The sequence below is a fragment of the Gymnodraco acuticeps genome, unplaced genomic scaffold (assembly GCF_902827175.1).
Source record: "Gymnodraco acuticeps unplaced genomic scaffold, fGymAcu1.1, whole genome shotgun sequence".
In the NCBI taxonomy this organism is placed as follows: domain Eukaryota; kingdom Metazoa; phylum Chordata; class Actinopteri; order Perciformes; family Bathydraconidae; genus Gymnodraco; species Gymnodraco acuticeps.
Genome location: NW_022990646.1, coordinates 1738368 through 1744792, shown reverse-complemented (window position 1 = coordinate 1744792; position 6425 = coordinate 1738368). Strand labels below are relative to the sequence as shown.

At 37.5% G+C, this 6425-nt stretch overlaps 1 long non-coding RNA gene across 1 annotated transcript; it reads right to left on the bottom strand.

Moving 5' to 3' along the window:
• Positions 1–505: 505 nt before the first annotated feature.
• Positions 506–1124, bottom strand: LOC117554799. The gene is made up of 2 exons (XR_004570319.1): positions 1065–1124; positions 506–682 (listed from the first exon to the last, which is right to left on the bottom strand). It is a non-coding gene; the product is annotated as an uncharacterized LOC117554799 (long non-coding RNA).
• Positions 1125–6425: the final 5301 nt, after the last annotated feature.

The following is a 6425-nucleotide window of genomic DNA, read 5'->3' as shown; positions in this document are numbered from 1 at the left end:
GCTTACCGGTCCGGCGGGCGGAGCTGCAGGATTTCTGCTTCACACACGTTGCATACCGCTATTTTACTGTCTTTTTCGGACACCTTAAAATAATGCCAGACCGGTGAAGCCATTTTGGCGAGCATGTTTTGCCGCGCACAGAGAAAAGTGTCATGTATTTTACGTCATGCGATCGGCTCTCGCGATCGGCATGTTTAGAGAGCACCGATCGATCGGTAGAGAGTGAGTATCGGCCGATATCGATCGGTGACCGATCGATCGGAGCATCCCTAATAAACATATGTGGGGAACATAGCGCTGCGTCTCATGGAACATGAAGATTTAATAAATACATAGTAGGTGGCGATATATGCTCCTAGTGGTAGCGATTCGCCATTAAACAAAGAAGAAGAAGAAACATCAGGGGGAAAGAGAGGGAGACACACAAGCACCCACTACGGCACGTAACACATGTTGTTACGTTCCCTCTTGGCGAGGGGTACAAAGGGAAACGACACGACCAGAGTAGAATTGGTATGTGTTACCAGCGGTTTATTTGTAACTGCAAGTAAGTAAAATGATATGCACAAAACAGCTTGGCCCAACAACGGGTCAAACTGTTACTGTCCTGTCACAGGAAACAAAACCGTCCCTTCTTAGGGCGAGTTCCCACTGCCTCCTCCTCTCTTCGGTTTTGGGAAACCTTAAAAACATGAGAAAGGTAGCCAGATATATAAATTATTGTCAACATTTTCCTCCCTTCTTTCCTTTAACATTAAGGGTAAGGACAAAAATACACACCGAAATTATCATATTTTTGGTATGTATGCATGTATGTATAGCCTACTTTAAGAATAAGACAACCACACTAAGAGTAATAAAAAAGATGTCCAAAAGAAACATTAAATAATTGTGTAAAGAAATGGTAACAACACATTCTAAAGAGGCTGGGTCAACAACAATCTTGCAATACTATTATCTCACATAGCCCCACTGATCCTGTGTAGCAGGACTTGTAATGTACATACATCCACTAAGTAATTAACGATTATCCTAATTTTAGTCATAATATTGTCATATCTTACACGTGAAAGGTGATCCCACGGGTTCTTGTTTGCAGACTGCGGTGATTAGAGCATCCGTAGGCTGCACAAAAGTCCGGCATAGTCAGGTACTTCTGTAAACACAAAGCCAGCAAATTCCTGTATCATAATGCAAGATGTTTTTAACAAGCCAAACCACTTGGAAGAAATCATGTGTAACTTAAGTTATGTTGAAAAGAAAGAGCAGTTCTGCCTCTCCCACTGGTGTAAAGTTGCTGGGTCAACTTTGTAATACTAGGTCTCACTCACAGCCTCTTGTTATTAGCCAGCTAATAAATACAACCACATACACAAAGAAAAGCTGCAATTTCAACATGTCCAAGCATCCTGTATCATAGCCATGCTAATAATGTTTATAATAAACCAAACCGTTTGTAAATCAGTCAAGATTTCAGCGAGTTAAGAGTATTTTTGTGCAGATCACTCACCTTACAACAGCTACCATAACGCGAATCAGAGTAACTGTTAACTGTAGCAAGATGGCGGCCGGTCAGCTACGCTGGAAAATCTCCCATGAGCCATCTAGTGTTTATATATATCTATGACTGCACCACTTGCATAGACCTCACAGCGGGCGGAACTTGTCATAAAGTCCGCGAAAATAAAGCCCGCCCATTTAGAGGGAAGATATGATTGGTCAATTGTACTGTCATTTGACATTACTCTCTCATTGAGTTACTATAGCAGGGCCCTCTGTGAATGTACAGAGGGACCAACGAGCTCTCCCGTCTTCACATAACTCGCAGAGACGGCATTTAACCCTTCACATTCCAACAGAAACTGAACAGGCAGATTCGAAGGATTTATTTATTTGAAAATATTATTTTAAATACAATTAAATCAAGTTATTTTTGTAAAACTAATGAAAAATGTAACAATAAAAAAATACAAAAAATAATATTTAATGTTTTCAAATATTATTTTTTTGAATATCTTAGGCCCTCACAGAGGGCCTAGAGGGCCCTGACGGCTCGCCACTGCTGTAGACATGTTCCACCATTTATAAAGCGTCTGCTTCTCTTCACATGGAGAATTGCAGTTAGGTGAAGGTGAGGTTATGGCTGACTAATCCAGTGTGCTTTCCTTGCACAGGCTCAGGGGCTCTTTGAGATTGTCTGTGTTTTCAAGGGAAAAAAAACATTGCCCCAAGACCCAATGGTGATTTGCCCATTACTCAACCAGCTGCATTTGAAGCCCACTGTAGAAGCATTCATAAAATGATTGGAGAAGAGATTGATGTGGTGTATTTATTCATGTTGATTTTTTTTAATCCAAATTAAATCTTTACATTGAGTAAGATTTGACACGTTTTACCCATAGGTTTTACCTCATAATGCGATATATACGTGATCCTAGCTGTTTGAAAATCTTATAAACACAAGTTGAAAGGTGATTGAAAAACAGTGTTTGTGTGATCTTAGAGAGGTGTATATGACCTTCCTAAGAAACTCGACCAAAATATATTGGTGCAGAAGTTAAGAGTTGTTGACCACCCTTGAGCAGGGGAGCGTTGGACAAACCTTTTTCTTGGCTCAAGGATTTGCATTGTGCCACTGGATCTGCATCACCAGACTTTCTACTACTCCATTTCTCCAACTGTGGTGCATTGCACTTCCCCAAAATACTGCCAACACCATCCCTTTCTCAAGGCCAAACCATAATGTAAATCCATAGCTTAATTAACATTACAAACACACCTTTTCAGCCATCCCGAGATCGTTTTTCCAAACCTAACCATTGTTTTATTATAATTTCCAATGTTTTATAAAAATAACTACACCAGCCGTGATTATTTAACTTGCCATCTACCATTGAGAATTGTGGTTGGGATCAGCCGTTTCCCATGGGGAATGAAAGATCTAGAATGATATATGTGGCCTAGGGGAAGAAGGAGAGTAATGGGAGGTTAAAGAGAGTCTTAGGTTGAAGATAAGGACATGTCAGGTGTTACCATGACAACCTCTGTGATATATGGGCTGATGACATTGCAAGCAAACTATGGGTCATTTAAAAAAAAAAAAAAAGCTTTTGTCACTGGATTTTTTTCCCCATTAAGTTACAGATTGCACATTATTGAAAGATAAAAGCATTTTGGAAATTGTCCTGCCTTCTCTGTGTGTACTTGGAGTGTCTGAAGTGAGAAACTACAGCGGTGAACAGTACCAAACTTCTCAAATAATAATTCTGTAAAGTTATTGTTTGCATTTGAAGCGGAATGTATTACATCAAATCCCAGTAATTAATCCCAATTACTATATTGTTTGGCCATAGTGTAGAATAAATATTTATTATACAGAGTTGTATTTGTTACTGTTGTGGGTAAAGCTCTTGAATGCAGCTCAAGGCCTGACTCCTCCCCTCACTAGAACTGAGTAGAAAAGGCACCTATTGGCCTTTTGTTCTTGCTTGGCTCTGTCATGGTTGGTGGTACAGGATCTTAAAATGTTGATAAATTGGTCTCAGTTTCTGCTTGTATGTTATGCTCACATGCTGCTTGCTTACACTTTTTCTTTCTTCCAATTGTCCTGGACATCAGTAGTGTACCAACACCTCCTTCCTGTTGGGCCAGCACATGAATTGTTTGGATGCCGCATGGTGAGCAATTTTAAACCTACGTGTTAGTTTTTGTTTTTAGGTTCACCTGCTGCTGTTTTTGTTGACTTGTTTTTTGTTGGCTCTGACTATTTTGCATGGTTCGAATAGTTTTGGTTGTTTTGCATTTGTCAAATAATATAGTTTTAGGTTTTGCTTAGTTTGTCCAGTACCTTGCTCAAGGGCACCACGGCAGGGCAGGAGGTTTGATTGATTGATTTTTTTTTTATTGATTGATTGATTGACATTTATTTCGAACAAGTAAAATAAATAATTACAAAAACAAAACAAATGTTGCAGTGCATAGTCATGTAAGAGAAAAAAAAAAAAGACATTTACAACAACAACAACAACAACAGCATTAGCAACATAAACAGTGCCACATCTAGTGTTCGAAAAGGAGTGAGAAGAAGTACAATTTATTTAATCTCACCCTCTTGTCCCTAAATGATTTATTTATAATCTATAATCTGCAATAATTATCATTATTATGCATTATTATTGATATTATTAGTATTATCGGCTTACCTGTTGATTGACATATATACATATACACATATACATACACATACATACACTGATATACATATATGCACACATACATATACACACCTACATACTCACACATATACACATACACATCAAACACCTTCCCCATCCCTGTATCTCGAGAAAATAATTTCTCTGTATTTCCTCTTGAACTGGTTAATGTCTGGACATCGCTTTAGCTCCACATTCACACTGTTCCATAGTCTCACTCCACAGGCTGAGATACAAAATGTTCTTCTGGTTGTACGGACCCTATGAATTTCAAATTGAAATTGTCTCCTTGAACTATATCCCCCCACTCGTTGAGTGAATAATTGTTGGATGTTTCCTGGTAAAACGTTATGATTAGCCTTAAACATGATTTGTGCTGTTTGGAATTCTACCAGGTCTGTGCATTTTATCAATTTTGACTGCAGGAATAATGTGTTAGTGTGATCAAGGTATTTGTACGGAAGAGGATTAGGGCCGCATAAAATTTTTTGTGAGGATTTGAAAAAAAAAAATATTTTTTTTTGTTCTGAGAAAAAAGTCAGAATTCTGATTTTAATCTCAGAATTCTGACTTTTTTCTCAGAACAAAAAAAAAATATTTTTCTTGGGAGAAAAAAAGTCAGAATTCTGACTTTAATCTCAGAATTCTGACTTTAATCTCAAAATTCTGACTTTTTTCTCAGAACAAAAAAACATTTTTTTTTTTGGGAGAAAAAAAGTCAGAATTCTGACTTTAATCTCAGAATTCTGACTTTTTTCTCAGAACAAAAAAAAAACATTTTATTTGGGAGAAAAAAGTCAGAAATACCGGTAACTGTAGAACCAGCTTCACTGCGATTCACACATTGCAGATGGTTGTAAAATGACTTATTATGGTTTCCTCTTGGACCCCTCTGGCGCGCAGAAATTCACTCACGTCCTCCATTGTTGCCTACTGCAATGTGTAAATCGCAGTGAAGCTGGTTCTACAGTTACCGGTATTTCTGAGATTAAAGTCAGAATTCTGAGATTAAAGTCAGAATTCTGACTTTTTTTCTCCCAAAAAAATATTTTTTTTTTGTTCTGAGAAAAAAGTCAGAATTCTGAGATTAAAGTCAGAATTCTGAGATTAAAGTCAGAATTCTGAGATTAAAGTCAGAATTCTGAGATTAAAGTCAGAATTCTGACTTTTTTCTCAGAACAAAAAATAATAATATTTTTTTCAAATCCTCACAAAAAAATGTTTTATGTGGCCCTAATCCTCTTCCGTATATTTGACATTGTGAATGATTCGTATGGCTTTTTTTTGTAGAATAGATACTGCATGTATATAAATTTTGTACTTATTGCCCCAGATTTCAGCACAGTAATTCAGATATGGTAAGACTAGTGAACAGTAGAGAATGCGAAGTGATTTCTGATCTAGAACTTGTTTTACTTTGTTTAGTATGGAAATGCTTATTGACAGCTTTGATTGTACATGTTTTATGTGTAATTTCCAACTTATTGTGTCATCTATTATTACCCCAAGAAATTTAATTTCATGGACTCTTTCAATTTCAACCCCATCTATTTGTATTTGCATTTGTGTTTTTGTTCTATGTTTACCGAACAGCATTCATTTTGTTTTACTCAAGTTTAATGATAGTTTATTTTTGTCAAACCATGTTTTTAATTTGTGTTTTCTATGTTCTCCACTAGCTGTTCTAAATTCTCCCCAGAACAGAATATATTTGTATCATCAGCAAACAAAACTAGCCTCAGTACATTGGATACTCTACAGATGTCATTGATGTACAGTATAAACAATTTAGGACCCAACACTGACCCCTGGGGGACACCACAAGCAATGTCCAAACATGACAGGTGAACTGGGACCTCTCCAAGTAGCAGTCCACACTCCATATTCAGGTCTGTTCGGGGACTTGAACCGGCGACCCTGCGGCTCACAGTCCAAGCCCCTACTGACTGAGCCTCTGCCGGTTTATAGTAGTCTGTTAGATGTTACTTGTATCTTGCTTTGTATTTTGTCCCAGTTTATATTGTTTGAACTGACTGGGATCTTTTTGATATCTTTTTTTCAGTTGTTTGTTTTGATTTTAATTGAGTGTCAGTCATTGGGGGGAATAGTCACCCTCACTGTTTGCGGTGGTGAAGAGCACTGGTGAGCATGTGTTAGTGACCTGTTTGCTATTTTAAGTAAATATATTTAACACATTCTGTAAAAGGTAAT